The 18,092-nt window shown below is 36.6% G+C and overlaps 2 long non-coding RNA genes across 2 annotated transcripts; both read right to left on the bottom strand.

Moving 5' to 3' along the window:
* Window positions 1-1,229: 1,229 nt before the first annotated feature.
* On the bottom strand, window positions 1,230-3,421 carry LOC131246966 (uncharacterized). Its single transcript, XR_009171538.1, has 3 exons — window positions 2,731-3,421; window positions 2,558-2,629; window positions 1,230-1,433 (listed from the first exon to the last, which is right to left on the bottom strand). It is a non-coding gene; the product is annotated as an uncharacterized LOC131246966 (long non-coding RNA).
* Window positions 3,422-10,121: 6,700 nt separating this feature from the next.
* Window positions 10,122-12,409, bottom strand: LOC131241053 (uncharacterized). The gene is made up of 3 exons (XR_009168939.1): window positions 10,674-12,409; window positions 10,508-10,581; window positions 10,122-10,250 (listed from the first exon to the last, which is right to left on the bottom strand). It is a non-coding gene; the product is annotated as an uncharacterized LOC131241053 (long non-coding RNA).
* Between the last annotated feature and the right edge of the window lie 5,683 nt (window positions 12,410-18,092).

The raw sequence follows: 18,092 nt of genomic DNA, 5'->3' as shown, positions 1-18,092 counted from the left end.
CCTCTAAAAGCGCCAATAATAGAAATTCCTACTGATTCTTTACTAATCCTTTCACACAAATTCCTATTGATTCTGACTAATCCTTTCCTATAACTACTGTCCTACAATCAAATCTCCATCAGTCTAACTATCAAATCTCTATTTGCATAACTATCAAAATCGTATGACTGAATGACAAGAATTTGGATTACCCAATAATCCGATTTCATAAAAACTAAAATGAAAATAGAGATGAAAAGACAATGAACCAGACGAGTAACCCGACCCAAAATTCAATAGACTCCTATTTGGATCATTAAAGCAAGTCTTCAAACTACAAGGTAGATAGCTTCAAAGGTTTTCAATTAAAAATATTTATCGATATACAAAACTTATGTGACAAGCCCCTGTTTGGTAACAAGACTAACAGATGTCAAGTAATGCAGATATGGAACACCTATTACTCAAGGCAAAGAAATACTATTGGCAGATACCAAAAAAATTCTACCATACATGTGTGGCCCACCTAATGTTTTGATGTGCAACATCATGTAATTTTTAAATAGGGAGAGAAACCATCAAACATGGGAGTATTGCCTGCAAATTGATAGTATCACATGTTGGTTACTTGAAAATAACGACACATTTGAAGCACTTGAAGATGCGTGGTGAAATATGCGGTGTATGTACACACAGCCACATTGGCATATATAATAAATTTTGGGCTTTCTAATGTTGCGTGCAGTGCATGTGAGGTTCGCATGTGCTATGCATGCTTACAAAATAAGTACTCTATGCACTTAATTGGATGATTGACTTAAAACAACTTGTCCATGTAGCTTATGCAAGTTAAAAACCTTACTGTCCATGTAGTTCTATCGTCAATTTTGTTCGAATTACACTTTAATAGTCCTCCAATCCCAATATGTATATTCACATCAAACATTGATCAAAACCTAATGGTCCCTTAGAGAAAGGCCAAGGTGATCCAAGCAATGATACTAAGATGCATGCACATGTACCATTCATAGACTTGTGCAAGAACATGCCCAATCAACAGCTGGGGCCTGTCATAATCATGCCTTTATCTAAATGAGGTTGTTGTGATTACCAAGTGGCATATACTTATGTGAGAAATTAAAACAGTTAGAATGAAAGTTAATGTAGATATTCAATATAGGCATGTTGCCGAAGTTTTTTGTGGATAATCCTAATTTCTGGATTAAAGAAGGGTCATAACAAGCCCTACCTAATGTTTGGAAGGTCCTCTTCAAACTCTAATTTCATATTGAAACTTAGAAAGTGTAACATGAGAATCATGTAGCTGACCTGTATTTAGTCACAAAGTAATGAAGGAATGTACAAATCTCTACTATAGCCAATTCCTTGCCAAGGCATAGCCTGCCACCTCCTCCAAATATCAGGAAATGCTGATGAGACTCCAAGCTATTGTTCTGCATTCAATGATCATTTGTATCTCATCCACCAAAAAAAGAAAACATAAATAAATAAATAAATAAAATAAAGAAAGAAAGAGAGAAAGGGCATCAAATGATGTTAGCCTCTGTCGTGGCAAGTTGGGTTTTTAGGCAAAAGGAAATGGCATATCATTCTTCTTGCTGTCTTTTGGGCTATATGGGCAGAGCATAATAATCGCTACTTTAGGAATTCCTCAGTCTCAGCTGTAGGAGTGTTCTCTAGAGTGCTAGTTTTGTTTTGGGATTGGGCTACATAATGTTGTTTTTGCCGGGTTTGGCTACCGTGGGGCAGTTTTTTGTAGTTTTTGTTTTTCCTTGTTTCCTATAACTTGCTGTTTTTTCTCTCTTGCCCTGTAGGCTTTGTTTCTGTTTGTTTCTTTCAATAAAATTTTCATGTTTCAAAAAAAAGTGTAGAACAATTTCTTGCCATTACTTTTTTTTTGGTTGACATTACTATTGAAAACCTAATCTTTAAAAATTGGATTTTGGTTTGATCTAACTTGGAAAATTTCTCAGCATTTCATGGTTTGCTTTTGTTTCCTTCATTGCCAGGGCTGTCAATGGATAGGATGGCCTAATGGCTTCTATCCTATCTTGCTATGGGCTGGGCACATCTCTCATTTTGAACCTATGGAACAAAGCATGGCCAGATTACCAGGCCCAAAAAATGGGCCAGTCTTGTGCCTGGATTTTACAAAGTTTTTCTTTCTTTCAATTGACATTGTCCTGAGCTTGCATGCTTGCTTCCTTATATCTGTCATAGGCCAGCCCCAATACTGAGTTTTTGGAACTATGGGGTGTGCATCTGATAGTTGGCTTGGGGGTCAATATTGGGTGGAATCGTGCTTGCATGTGAGTGGTGTCAATGTTAGCCTCTGTCGTGGCAAGTTCAGTAAAAGAGAGGGTTGATGTTCAGTGGACAGCCAACTGTAGAACTTTTGCCAATATATCAATTGAAACCCAACCACGAATTGGAGAAAATTAAGATGATGATGATGACAGGAGACAAATTGCAGATACAGATGTGCACAGTCCCAGCACAGATCCTACAGATATGGATTTTAGGGTACATTGCTTTGTTAAGTTACATGTTTACATACCTGAAATTCGAAAGCTTGGCTGACAAGGTTAAGACCAAAGCTTACAAGGTGCTGAAGAGGTATAACAGTGTGCTGCAACAAATGAGAATGCTGCATTACAAATCAATGCTTTCAAGAAAAGAAAAGAAAAAAGAAAAAGAAAAAGACAAAAAGCTGGAGATCAAACTGTTCACCTTCCAATTTCAACCACCAGCTTGAACTGTGATATCATCCCCATGTCCATAGATTTACATCTGTTTACATTTGTAATTACGGTAAAACCTAACAGTTGATCCGTGTTCAACTGCAGTTTGTACAACTTTTTAGCAGTTCAACAGACAGCTCACAATGGTTCAGACAGTTTTTGAGTTTCTAAGTGGTTTGGATCGAACTTGTGAAGCAGGCCATACACATCCACCACCTGACAAAGGGCCACAATAACTTGTCTCTAAACCCACTTCATTTATACATCATACAGCCTAGCCTGCGATGAGCTCAACTACAAGCCGCATCCAACAGAAAACTTGTAACCGCAGCAGCTATTGGCCCCATTCATCAATATTTATATTTTACATAACTAACCAAGATTGGTCACTTCTCAATGGAACCTGCAAGGGAGACAGTATTAAGTGATTGCAACCATACCAAAGCTCAATCCCATAATTAATGAACCTGAATAAAAGGACATCAACTCAACTCTCTCAAGACATTGGCTCATTTGATTTTCTCAAAACAAAAACAACTAGATCTCTCGAAGAACAAATGCAACCAATATATTCAAGTACGTTGGCAGAGTAAGGGTAAAACCAAGATTGGTCACTTCTCAAGTCCGCACATGTAAAATCATGTTAAACTACTACTAATGAGATCATGCGCTAAATTTACTGCCCAATTGGCATAACCAACAAACATCTCTACATCTCTACCATCTATAGCACGAGTAGCTTTGGACAATTTTACTATAAGCACGAAAAGTTACCGTAAGGATGCAGAAAAAGTGATCTGTGATATCGTCACCTTTAAGTAGCCCACTTTACTGCAATTGTGAAATATAATGGGCATAAGATGCATCATTCATACCAGGAAGTACACAAATCCGGCACCATTCAGCGAACAGATGAGAAACCTGCAGCATTTTAATGGACATCATTGAGAAAAGCAACAAATATAACTATCTACCAGCTGCTTAGTGATTGTGTCCATAACAGATCATTTTGCAAATAAATGGACTGATTATATCTTTTCCATATATCAAGAACCAAAATTTTCATGTGTGGCATGATGAAGTTCTTTAACAGTTTAGGATGTGTTGTTGTCTTCTATTCTACTTGAAAATCTCTGTTTTCTCGTGGAAAATTGTTAATGCAGCAGTCCCTTTGGCCACTATTTAAATATATGGGACTGTTTAGCACCACATCCGTACATTTGGCCATTGAGTTACAAATCCACTCATCAGGCAAGTCACCGCGTATGAGAACAACCGGCAGTTCAATATGGCCATTGAGTTATGTCCCATTTGCATATGTCATCACCAGTATTGTATCTTCTATTGTAGGCAGAAGGATTATTTTACAGCTAAAGTGAACTTCATTTTCTATTTTAAAGTAATGAACACAATAAAGAACTTCATTATGTGAAGTGTAGAACGTGAGGGAGAACTTTGATGTGTGTCCATTAGCATTCAAAGAAAACATTACCCTTTAAGGTTGTTTCACTTTGCCAAGATGGACTGAGGATATAGGAAACACATCATACATCCATAATCTTTCTACTGACTAGAAAAATATAACATGGAATCAAAGAAAAAAAAAGTTAATGGGAGAGGACAGATAATTGACTTGACCTCTAAAATATCATGTCATATGAAAGTACATAGATCAATTTCACTTACAACTAAACAGAGTGTGGGCCATGCTGACTATGGATTGGTGCTTTCCAAATACTGTGGAGTGTGGAGGCCACCCTCCAAAGGTAGGAGAATGAAAGAAAAGATGGGGTCAAGAAAAACAACTCGAGAAAACTTCTGCTCATATTTTTTAGTCATGCGGTAGTCAATAAAGATGACTAGCTTAGGAATTTGAGAAATTTAATTTTTGCTGTAAAAGTATTATACTCAAGAAAACTTCCACTCAATTTATCAGTCATGTGGCAGCCAAAAAGATGACAAGGTTAGGAATATGAGAAATTTAATTTTTGCTGTAAAAGAATTATACAATTTTCTCTCTGGGTTAATCTGAAGATATGGCACAAATTAATCAACATACAGAAAGTTTTCATCAGAATTCTGGAAAACTGAAACGGTTATCTCATATTCTAATAATGAATTCATGACTCTAAACTTAAAAAGATGCTACAAAAAAAAAGTATAAAGGAACTCACAGCCAAAAAGTAAGCTGAACAGTTCCTCAAGAAAATGTATTTCTGATTCAGATAAGCCTCTCCTGTAAAAGAAGAGGTTCAACAAATGAAACTAAGGAAATACTGTCAAATAAAAAGATGATGGGAATACAGCCAAACTGCATTGGATCTGCAGAATATTACCAAATGGCCATTTTCATTGTGTTGGAAACATCCACATTGGTTGTAAATATCAAAATTATGCTACTTAAGAGAGAACATCCACAATCACACCTACACATAAATTCTTTTACAATCCAAACAGTGTAAACAAAAAACAGCAGTAGTTTTCTGCAAAAAGAATTCTTTTCCGCAGATTCCTCGTATCCAAACAGGGCCTAGGTTTACTTCGATGGATAAATAACTCTAGCATTTTTAATTCCTATTGAATTTAATATAAAAGATGAGATTAGTTTCCCTTCTTCAGTTAACTCAATCTTGCAACGTCTCCTTTTTCCATTTTGCAAGTTAGATCCATTTACAATCAGTAAGTTGTGGATCTCAACTAGCAGAATATCATGCAGCATAAAGAACAAATGTTAGAGTTGCATGCAAACTTTACAAATTGTGCAACCCATTGGCTCAAACCAAGAGCTGAGAAGAAAGGGAATGGTGGTCATCTTTGAAATTCAAGGGCATTGGTGTCTTATGGTACTCAAGAGCATAGGCAAAATCACAGAACTAAGGATATAATAGCAGTTGAGTATTGACCACCTACTAGACCAGAATAAAACTGTAGTAGTTTGTGTTCTATGAAATCAGCCTAATTTTTCACCTTGAAGTTTGGTTAGCTACAAAATCAAGGGTAATTGGATTGTTTGTGAAACTCAGGAACAACATGTTTTGGACCTTTGGTACAACCCAAACCAGGCTTTTACAGGTAGAAATATTGCCAATGCAATGTATATCCAGATTGTTTGGATGAGAATAGGAACACAGTTTCACTATGTAGAGAGAGGATTTATTCATTTCCACTTCATTTCCAAGAAGAAATGAGTCAAAAATGATTTGATTCATGACCATGACAACTTACATCCCTACATTTCATACGCATACATACATACATACATACATATATAATAGGTAAGCTGCACTCAAATCATGAACTCACTTAGTGGGCAGTCATTGCTTGGGAATTTGCAATTGGGACAACAACCATCAAAGGCCATCCTACAAGCTTTGCTAAACCAAAGTCAGGTATCTTAGGTATATAAAATACAAAACTAATAAAATGCCAACAACACAACTGATAATCATTACCATGACAACCTAAAGAATAGAAAGCATTCCTAGATAGGTCATCCTACAAATGCCTCTTTAATAGGAGGTAAGTTGTACTCACGCAAGCATGCATGCACAGATCTTCATGGTTGGGCAACACTGTCAGTTGGATATCACATGCCACAGCAGGTCCCACACGCAACCAGTTGCACAAATTTCTCATCTATAGCTAGTGGTGTCTCTTATTTTAATCTAAGTTAATAATATAGCACTTGTATCTCTTTACATGTGGCAAACACTTGAGAAATCAAGACTGTTCATCTGCTAGCCCTTAAAGACGATGGGCAATGTGTTACAAATTACACTAGTTGGATCCTAGGCACTGATTGGAAGGCTTTTGATTATTACAAATGGACGATTAGAAAAAAAAAACTGAAATATAGTCTTTAGTTTGATGAAAAAAGAAAACTCTAAAATTAGTGGATAGGATTATCCAAACCATTACGAGTGTTGGAGAATGCCCACCGCACTAGGGAGAGATGAATGCCTTGGCTTCCACGTATTCTGTGTATCAAGATAAGAGTACTGGACAACCAACTTTAATGTAAGCATTAAGCACTGGATACTTTCCCATATTATAATACAGGACTGAAAGGGCAAGAGGAAGAAGAAGAAAGGGTCGTTACATACAAGTGGTTGTAGATGATCAGTTTTTTATACAATTATATATTAATGCAAAGAATACAACCAGCTTCATAAAAGCACATTGATAACATATAGAGAGAACCAGGTATAAAGAACAAGGAAAATATAGGTTATATTATTTTTTTCTTGACCTTGATGAAGAGTTCATAGACTGCAAGTCCAATACAAGTCCTTTGTGGCAAATTTTTGGGAGTTGAATTTTCCATACATTTCAAGCAATTCAAATATGCATAAGAACTAAGTTTCTGGACATGGCAAAGTACATAATATCACTTCTTGGCAAATATATAGAAGCTGAATGTATTCATGGTCTTGGAACATACATCTTTGGAAACCCATACACTAAACTACAGAAGGCTACGAAAAAAAAAAAAAACTACCTCAATGAGGCTGTTACCTGGCTCTGGTTTCTGAACTCCTTTGTTTCTCATTGCCTCTCTCACTCTTGTCACTTTGTTCCATTGGCCAGCACTTGCATACATGTTTGCTAGAAGAACATAATCCCCACTTTCAACGAAGTCTCTCATCTTTGAAAGAAGTGAATCCAACCGCTATAGATGACACTATGTATGAAGAAGTTGGACAAAGCAAAAACTTCAAGGAAAGAAAGCAGAAAAGAAAACAAATAGAAGAGAACTACCTTGATGTCCCTAGGATATCCACTCCATCCATTAGAAGTTCAAAAATAGGACAGGAACCCAAATGTGAGGCAGATAAAATAATTAAAAAAAAAAACAATGGATGCCATGTCAGGTGTACCTATTGTAGAAACATCACTGAATCTTTCTTAGAAAATAATAGGCGAGAGAATTCTAGGTACTTAAACAATAAATCTTGTATTGAAAGAAGCCATGCCAATAGTTATAGTATATTTTAGGGAGCTTTTTAGCATATGCTGGGTATTTGGCGCTCATATCAGCTGACTTCGGTTATCCTTGATATCAAACCGTAATGTCATGCATTCAATAAGAAGTATGCTAGAACTCCCCACAATACATACATTGTGAAATTGTACAATTGATCAATGAGGTGTACAATAGAGAAGTAAAGAGTTAAATTTTAAAAATGAGTAGAAATACTAAGGGGGTGTTTGTGTGCTAGAAATACAAGCTGAATTTAATTCCTCATATCAGGTTCAACCCTAGCTCAAGCAATAGAAGCATGGTGCTACAACAAAAAGGTGCATTTAATTCCTCACATGCACTACACTGCAGATCCAGCGTGATAGGTAGCTAGCCATGCGAGGGATTGCAAACAAAACAGGGAAGAACTTTGTAGGGAATCCCATTGCTCTGGTTAAGACAAACCAGTGACAATACCCACAAAAGTAGGAGAGTAAAGAAAAGAATTCCTGAATATACCGATAGATTAAGCCACAGTAGAAAATCAAGTTTAGATAAAAAGCTTCCTCTTCAGAAAATACTCATCTGAAAGTGCAGCTTTCTCCAATACAACAACTTGCCGCAAGCAATACATGTTCATGAATAAAACCACATCAAAAACAAATGGATGCCCACATTATTATTTACTAGGGATGCTTTTTGGATGTACACTCCAACAATGGAAATGTTTTCAAGCTAACACTGACTGAGAAAAATTTGCTATTAGGTGCACAGAAAGAATAATCCAGACATTTTCTTCTTTTATAATTGTTTTGGTTGTTTGACATTGAGGGTCTGGACTCTAAATGGTAACTACATTATTTTCAAGATTGCCTAAAAGAAATGTAACTGCAGTCGGAGTTTTTGTTTTTTTTTTTTTGTTTTTTTTGAAGAATCCAATATGAAAGCTACTTCCTCACCACTAGCCCAAGTATAGAACTGCCAAAAACTGGTGCATTCGTAGAACTGCCAAGGACTTAGCAAATAGAATAGACAAATGCAAAATCATATCCAGACTGATCAAGAACCCTCCAACTCCTTGTGGAGGTTTCTTTCATTTTTCACAACACCATACTCAAATTGCATACTAGAGTTTATGAATTGAAAGTAGCAATATCCTAAGCATAGCCAAGTTATTGTTCGGAGGTGACCACTTATAGCTATAAAATCCTTGCTAAAAAGATGTAGCCATTGCTGTAAATGTGAGGATGTAGAGTAGCAGGATGCAGAAATATAACCTTTCCAAGAAGGTTAGCCCCAAGCACCGGCAATGCTCGATTTTGTTGTAGTGTACACCATCCTTTTTTTTTTTTTTTTTTTGGACACGTGGCCTACCTGATAGTCAAACAAACCAATTTTTTTGTTAATGGAGGATTTTTCAGGTGTGAGGCATCCATGTTATGAAACTTGTATTTTGGTGATGATGACCAAATCTCTTACATAAAAGTGAAGAATGTTGAGAATATTAGTTTTAATGAAGAAATGGAAAAAGAAAAAGAAAAAAAAAGTGATGCTTTTTTAGTTTTGTATCCATACATCTTTAAAAAAAAAATAAAAAAATCTAATGACCCTCTTACTAGCTTGGATCCATTTACATGACTAAAACATTTTATGGACCCCATGGGGCCCATCCACAAGGAGTGTCATGTTATTAGCTCAAATGCACTATACAATTTCTTGTAACAAGCATTGAATACAATTTCTCTTGTAACTGATTATCATTAGAAATAAAGGATTTGAGAGGAGTATATTACATAACTCCTCTCCTTATTCGTTCCTTTTGTTCTAAAATAATGAAATGAATAAAGAGCTCAAGAAATGACATTATTGCATTAAAATGATAGAAAAAAGAACACGAGGGATGGCTTCCTTGTACCATGAGTTTGCATAAACTAAAACATATAAAATTTTAAAATTTGTAATCATGATTTGTCAAGCAATTTCAACACCATGATAGATCTGAAAGAAATTTAACTCACCTAGACTCTTCCATTTAAATAAAACATATCTTATTGATCTGTATTTTGCCTTTTGACTCATCCGAATCAGAATCACTTGCATTGTAACCTAACCAAAACCAATGATTTGAGTCTAGAAACAAACCGTTGTTAAAACAATGCCAAAAGGTAAGAGGGCTCAACTAAGTTCTTTTCACAGACCTTCCAAAATGATTATATACTCTTTGAAGCTTTGGTAATCCAAGCCTTTACCTAAATCAACCAAAAAATTAATAAAATAAAATAAAACCTTACTAATAAAAACACCAATAAAGATACAAAAGAAACTCATTTTACCATAAAGGTAAAAAGAAGTTCCTTGCTCAAAACCCAATTCTTATAGCGTCGGTGGTAAATGTTGGCTACCGACAAAAATGCATTGGCAATGCTACCTTTTGTTGTAGTGTTGTCTGTTAATTTTGGTTGTGGGGCCTACTCAAAGAGTGGACTAGCTTGATTTTATTTCCAGGTGATTGTCATGGTGAAGCCCACCTTGTGCATTGGTCCAGTTCCCTACAACATGTATCATGTTTGGGAGAAAGACAAGCCTCATAGAACCACTTGATTTGATGGCTTGATCTACTTCCGGCATGCAGGGACAGGAACTATTAAAGTGCCATGCACAACTAAAACTTGCAATGGCTAGTCCATTGTAACTCTGTCCAAACTAATTCCCAACAAAAAAGGATTGCTAACAAAATGGATAAATAGACAATCTCTAGCCCATGACACATCCAAAGTAGTAAAGCCATTCGTAACAAATAACTTACACTAATAACGAAGAATGTGAATCACCTCCTTGGTTGTGAAAGTTGAAGAGTGTTTGTAGAAACAATCAAGAGATCTATAGAAACAAAATGCTTCTCATGAGAATATTGAATAAAATTGACATAAAATCCACGCCTATTACAAAAACCAATCATTGAGAATAAATACTCTGAGATCGAATCCAGGTTTAAATTCATGTCTTTCAGCCCTTGTCCATACGGGCTCCATGAATCTTGCTTTCCCTAAGGAATAAAGAAACCAATAGAGGCACTCAACATAGATTCACCAAAAAACTGAGCTACGAAAAGAAAAATCCAGATGTAGCCTCTAAAAGACCCCCTTTCTTAGATGAAACAAGGCCGTGGTTGAATATCTGTTGCAATCAACAACTCTGAGCAATGTTGTTGTGTCTTGTTCGTCGTAATTAGCCAGTTTTCCAACATGGCCAGGACCTGACTAATACATATTTATGTTCTCCTCAAGAATTAAGAGCTCCCCATTTGACCACTACATTTAAGTTCATGAGCTACTCTCAGAATATAGGCTTTGGGCCAAAATGGGAACTAAGCTTTAAGCTCTTTAGTGCTTGCCATCCTTAGACAAATGCCCAAATAGACATTAGGTAAGTTGAGATCATGAGCTACTTCTATGATAAATGTCCAAACAGAGGTAGTTCGAGGTACCTTAGAATACTCATGAGTTTGATAGAGCATTACTGGATTAGAGGTAGAAAATTATATTGTACATACTTCAGTAAAGCCACTATCTGGTTATGATCTTGTGATAGTATAACATCCAAGGGCTATATGATAAAGTAACAACTAACGAGAACAAATGGTTAGTCTATCATAGGACAATGAAGAACACACAACAAACTGAAATCCTGCAAAATCCATTAGAGAAACATGAAGTAGAATTTCTCAGAGAATTGATTAAAAAAATAAAAAAAGAGAAACAAATTGATAGTGCATGAGTCTAAAAATCAAGGTCGTGACCCCAGAACCAGGCCATTCATGGATGAAACATGTCCATCTCAGGCAATACATATATACTTCAGATGATACTTTAACCCTTGGTCAAAAATCCAACACAGAGGCATAACTCCATTGAATAAAGACAAGAAAGAAAGAAAAAACCCACAAGATGATAGCACCACTTAAGAAAGAAAGAAAGAAAAGAAAAAGGCACTCCCTAACTAAGGAGTAGAAGAGAGTATATGAATAATATTATTAGTGAAATGTCTTGTTTAGATTTATTGTTATAAAGAAGAGAAGGATACACTGTTAGACAACATGCAGTTACTGAATGAATGCATTCTCTAACACCGAAGGAAATGGAGACCGTTTGATCTCATTAGTGGAAACAGCGGTCCATAGTGCATATAGAGAGAACATACTAGGAAAACACCTTTGAAATCCTATCCATACATTCCAAAGCATAGATACGGACCAAATGGTGGAAAAAAAAAAAACCAGGGCAACGTACCAGTACTCTGTTCACAACTCCAATGGTTGAGATAGCAGCAGCTATGGCTTCTCGAGCTATGACTTCCATGGATTAGGCGATACAAAGAGAGAGAGGCGTGTTACGATGAGGAGGGCACGACCGAGAGATCAGCGTACTTCCTCTTGCGGGCCTTCTCGGACTCTGGCGTGTTCCGGCGAGAAGGACGACAACGGCCGAGAGATTAACGTCTTCAACTAGCAACGGAAATGGAAGGCAGATCAAGAGATGCTGGAGTGGAAAATGGAGAGAGAGAGAGAGAGAGAGAGAGAGAGAGAGAGAGAGAGAGACTTTCGGCAGGTTATTGCAGGGGGGAGAGGAGGGGAGAAGGGTTTTGGCAGAAAAGAGGTGGGAGAAGAAGGCGTGATGGATTTGGGGATTAGGCGCGCGGGCGTTTTGGATTCGGGGACGGGGCTTTTAGGTTTTATTTTTATTTTTTATTTGAAACCAGCGGCGGTGACCAGTTTTGTACACGGGCGGCCACTTAAAAACGCCCCACATTTCATCTATGGTGGCAGTTTACCGTGGCTGCTTGTGATGAAAACGCCCCTAATAACTATATTTTTTGTAGTGTAATGAGTTTTTATGTAACGACAATTAAAGGTGGTGCCTAGATGAGAGATTATCATACCTTTTGTTATATGATCAATATAGATTCTTTATTTTCTTAGTCACTAGTTTAATGTTTGAGATAATCTAATCAACGATGTTCTCGAGATTCATAACCAATCAATGGTGGAGCACATGTGATGGATGGTCCAGATTGATGATTGGTCCATTTTCAGTATAATCAATCATTAGTATTGTCCATTTTCTCATACAATATTGATTAGAAGGATAGAAGGTTTGACCTATAAGATCTAATAATGCGGAATTGCCGAAGGACCTTGTTGTGCATTGGATATGGAGATACGAAGGAATAGATGGCCTACCTGGTTGGGACATCATTGCTGTAGATAAGGATGCTAAGGTCTTCCTCTCCTAACACCCTTTTGAGAAGATACGATGGGGCTCAAGCTTCTGTGAATGGTGTTGGATTGGGAACCCAACCCTGTTTTATTCATTGTAGAGGGTAGAGGAGTTTGAAACCCATAAAAACTCCTCTCCCTAAAGGCTCCACACGAATTAGCAATCCTAGTTCCATTCGAATACTATATGTGTGTTATAGTTTTAGCATCCCACCCCTTACATGAATTTTTGAATGCATCACAACCTAGTGGGGCCCATTGGTACACCCGATCACATTATCTAACCCTTAGGACAATTCAGACAGTTGATTAATAAGGCTCACCTTATAGAGTTCTTACATTCTTCCATTTGGGCCATATTGATCAATGTCAACGATTAATCTTTTGAAAACATTTTTTTAATTAAAAAAACATATTTTGATTTGAAGAAACATCTAAATGGTTAATCAATGCAATTGTTCAATAATACGGGTAATGTTATTACGATCTGATCCATTAAGACTGCCAGTATCAAATCACGACAGCCATCATAATGTTTAATCTAAGCGAAGTGGGGCTAAGTGCAGTCACAAATACTATTAGTCTTAATGACATAGATCAAGAACTAGGAAATGTGGTATAAGAATTACACACATAGTGTGACGATGTGTGTCTATCCTTGAGAGGTCCTAAAGCTTTCAAATGTCTCCAACGAGACATGACTGAATTGTACTTACTCAAAAATAGATTACGCATACTTAGAGAGAAGTAAAAATTAACTTTATATTTGATTTATCAAATAAATTTGTTAAATGAGATTTCTTTAATGTCTGAAGGATAAAACATGCGGAAGCTCCCACTAACTGAAAACATCTATGGGATCAATAACTCCCATGGATATTATATGTTCCTGAAATGACATGATAAAGAGCCCTTTAGTGAGCAAATTCTACAATCATCTGCTTAGTGCTGATGAACTCCACAGACACTTGATGATTCTGAACTTTTTCCTTTACAACAAGATACTTAATGTTGATATGCCTCGACCTTGATGAATGTTTGTTGTTACTAGAAAAGGAAATTGCGGCCGAATTCTAGCAAAATACTCTTAATGGTTTCAGGATATGTTTCAGTACCCGCAAACCTGAGAAGAAACAAGGTAACCATAATGCCTGATTTGATGCCTCATGACAGGCAATGAATTCAGCTTCCATGGTGGATGAGGCTGTGGTAAACTGTTTCTTGCTTTTCCACAACACAACTCTTCTAACCATCATGAATATGTAGTCTGAGGTGGACTTCTTAGTGTTAATACATCCCGCAAAATTTGTGTCTGAGTATCCAATCAACTCCAAATGATCATCTCTTGTGTGTGAGTTTGAAGTTCTTTGCTCTTTGTAGATATCGCTATGCTTTCTTTGCAACTATCCAATGTTGCAGACCTGGATTAGATAGATATCTGCCCAACATTTCAATAACGAACGTAATGTCTGATCGCATACAGACTTGAGCATACATGATGCTCTCTACTACTAATGCATATGGAAGTTCCTTCATTCGATTGTTTTCCAAATCATTCTTAGGACGCTGGAATTGGCTGAATTTATCACCCTTTACAATAGGTGACTATCTAATAGCACAATTTTGCATGCCATACCTTTCGAGTTTCCTAGTAATGTAGGCCCTCTGCAACAAGCTGAGGAGTCCACGAGATTTGTCACGACAAATCTCAATGCCAATGACATAAAAGGCGTCACCAAGGTCATTCATTTCAAATATTTAATATGAGAATTTCTTCATATCACTTAACATCCTAATGTCACGGCTAGCTAACAGGATGTCATCAACATAAAAAATTATCATAATGAACTTACTCCCATTGATTTTAATGTAGATACATTCATCTACAGTGTTTTCTACAAAACTAATGAGGAAATTACTTCATGAAACTTTAGGTACCATTGTCGTGATGCCTGTTTCAACCCATAGATGAATTTCTTTAGTTTACAAACTAAATGTTCTGAGTCATGGGCTACAAAACCTTCGGGTTGTAACATATATATATATATATATATATATATATATATATTCTCATTCAGATTCCCATTGAGAAATGCTGTCTTTACATTCATCCGATGTAATTCTAAATCCATATGAGCTAGAAGAGGCATTATAATCCTGAATGAGTCTTTCTTAGATATTAGTGAGAAAGTCTCCTTAAAATCAATGCTTTCACGCTGGTTAAAACCATTGGCAACAAGTCTGGCTTTATATATTTCGACATTACTCTTGGAGTTCCGCTTGGTTTTAAATATCTATTTACAACTAATCAGCCTTATTCTAGAGCGTAACTTAACAAAATTTCATACTTTATTGTCCTTCATGGATTTCAACTCATCTTTCATGACATCAAACCAACGAGAATGGCCAGCACTTTATTTGACTTGTGTAAAAGATTTAGGATCCTTTTCCATCCCCATGTCAAACTCATGCTCCTTTAAGTATACGATGTAATCATCTAAATTTACAGGCCTTCTCTCTCTTTTAGATCTTTTCAATGGTTCAGCTTGTTGAGTGCAATTTTGATTTTCCTCATCAGTGGGTTGTATATGAGGTTCAACGTGGTGTTTTGCTGTGGCTAGGAGTTTGACTGTAGCATTTATATCCACATGATGTTGAGTGACTATGACCAGAGTCACGGTCTTTTCTTCCTCGAATACAAACTTTCTAATGTTCATCCTCCCACTGTTTTTAGTGTCTTTAATATATTTGGCATTCTCATTCTCAATAATCCTGATAAAGTGAAAAGGACAGTAGAATCGATAGCCTTTTGACCTTTCTGGATTTCCAATAAAGAAACAATTTATGATTTTATGATCGAGCTTTCTTCTATGTGGGTTATAAATTTTGGCCTTGTTCACAACCCCAAGTGTATGGTCACGATGTAGTAATAATCTTGGTGAGACCGAGGTCGAATCCACAGGGACTAATCTTGTGTGTGTTCTGAAGGTAACTAGAATCAAAACTAGGAGAAGATCTAAATCTACATATGAAATTAAAGGGAATAAGTGTGAAGTGTTTAATTAGAAACTTAAGAATTCAAAGGTAGGAACTAGGGTTTCCAAGGATCCACTTGTAGCGATCTGAGTGATACTATACTTGATTCAAGGACACAACTGGGATCGGAGTCCTATCTTATCCAGTAGGAAGATATAACAATTAAGATCAAATTTGAGCTTCCATTGACCTAATTCTCAACGGATGTGAGTCGTGAGAATTGGAAGTGATTCCATCACCTAGCCATGCCCAGGAGACAATGGCAAACAAAGGATATACCAATCTCACAATCAATCATAAGAGAATTATGAAGATTAGAAGTGATTTCATCATCCGACTATGCCCAAGGGATGATGGTGAATAATAAGATTTCCTAATTTCACAATCTCAAAGCATGAAAAGAAAATACTCAAAGCTATTGCAGATCTATTGTAATTTGAGTCACAAAAAACCATTAAAAACTGAAAGTATTCCTTAAATATCAAACTAGAATCAAAGAGAGTTCAACAAAAACATGAATCAAAGTAATAGAAACATCCCATCACGCTACAAGCTTCACCTCTTAGCCCTATCTAAGAGGTTTAGCAACCATAGACATGATTGAATCTAAAACCCTATAAGAAAGCATGAAAAACTAAGGAAGAAAGAAGAAAAACGCTTAGTGACGGCTTTTCACCCTTGTGCTTCGCTCCTCCAAACCTTAGATGCATTCCCAGGGATGCCCTGGGGTCTCCTATTTATAATTGGGGTGCTTAAATCTTCAAACTGACTCAAGAAACCTGGAAGCCGCCTCAAATTTCACACTCCATGTAACTCTGCGCAAATCGTTTGATGGCATCAAACTGCCTTCGGTGTCATCAAAGGTGCCTTGAACCCATGCTTTTTCCACACTGTTGTAACTTCATCTAGACTATATAACCTTCTATGTCATCGAAAGGTGTTTGACGAATCAATAATGCGTCCAAAACACTCCAAAGAGTTAATTGAATTTCTTCAATAAATTCGATGTCATCGAATTGGCCTTCAATTTCATCAAACATGTCTTTAATATCATCAAGGAGGACTTCGAGTAATTGAACATTATACCCACTATGTCCAGCGAGTTTTGCTAAAAATTCATAGAAAATTTGATGTCATCGAACTAACTTCGATGCCATCGAGCAAAGCTTCTAGTCATCGAACAGGTCATCGAGTCATCAATAAATGTCTTTAATTTGTCCAGCAACCAATTCAATTTTCATTTATAAATTCGATGTCATTGACCCATGTTCGCTGTCATCAAATGTTAGCTTTGATGTCATCAAACGGTGCTCGATGACACAGTCAATGTGAATTCTACACTTGTTCTTTTGACTTCTTTTCTTCTCTACTTGGTTTCCTTGAATCTTAGGACCTTGAAATCTTTAATGTTTGTATCCTAAGATCCATTCTTTGCCTTGGTGATATTTGAGCATCAAATCCATGCTTTTAGCATGTTTTCCAATCCAAGCTCTTAAATTCTCCTTGGAACACAAACATGAGTAAAATTGGACATTAAGCAGTATCATATTCATAAAACAAAAATATAACTGGAGGATAACATGCAATATTTGACCCTCAACAGGCCTCAATAAGACATCCCCAAACTTGTAGGTATCGGAGACTTGATTTTCTCCTATTCCACAGCTCAAAAGGGGTTTTGCTTACTGCTTTGCTGGGGACCCTGTTAAGGATATGAACTACGGTTTTAATCACATCACCCCACAGAGATTCTGGCAATGTCGAATTGCTAACCATGCTTCGTACCATATCCATAAGGGTGCGATTATGCCTTTTAGTTACAACATTATGCTCTGGAGTACCAGGCATAGTGTGCTAGGTGACAATGTTATAAGCTTGAAGGTATCTAGTGAATGACCCTGTATTACGACCTAATTTGTCATATCTACCATAGTATTTGTCACCACGCCAGATTTAACAACTTTAATCCTTTTATCAAGTTGATCTTCAACTTTGACCGTATAGATTTTAAAAACATCTAGGGCATCTGATTTTTCACTGATAAGATAGAGGTGCCTGAAACGAGAATAGTCATCTATGA

The sequence above is a fragment of the Magnolia sinica genome, chromosome 1, assembly GCF_029962835.1.
Source record: "Magnolia sinica isolate HGM2019 chromosome 1, MsV1, whole genome shotgun sequence".
Lineage (NCBI taxonomy): Eukaryota > Viridiplantae > Streptophyta > Magnoliopsida > Magnoliales > Magnoliaceae > Magnolia > Magnolia sinica.
The sequence above is the reverse complement of the archived record's forward strand: the minus strand, read 5'-3'. Positions and strand labels throughout refer to the sequence as shown.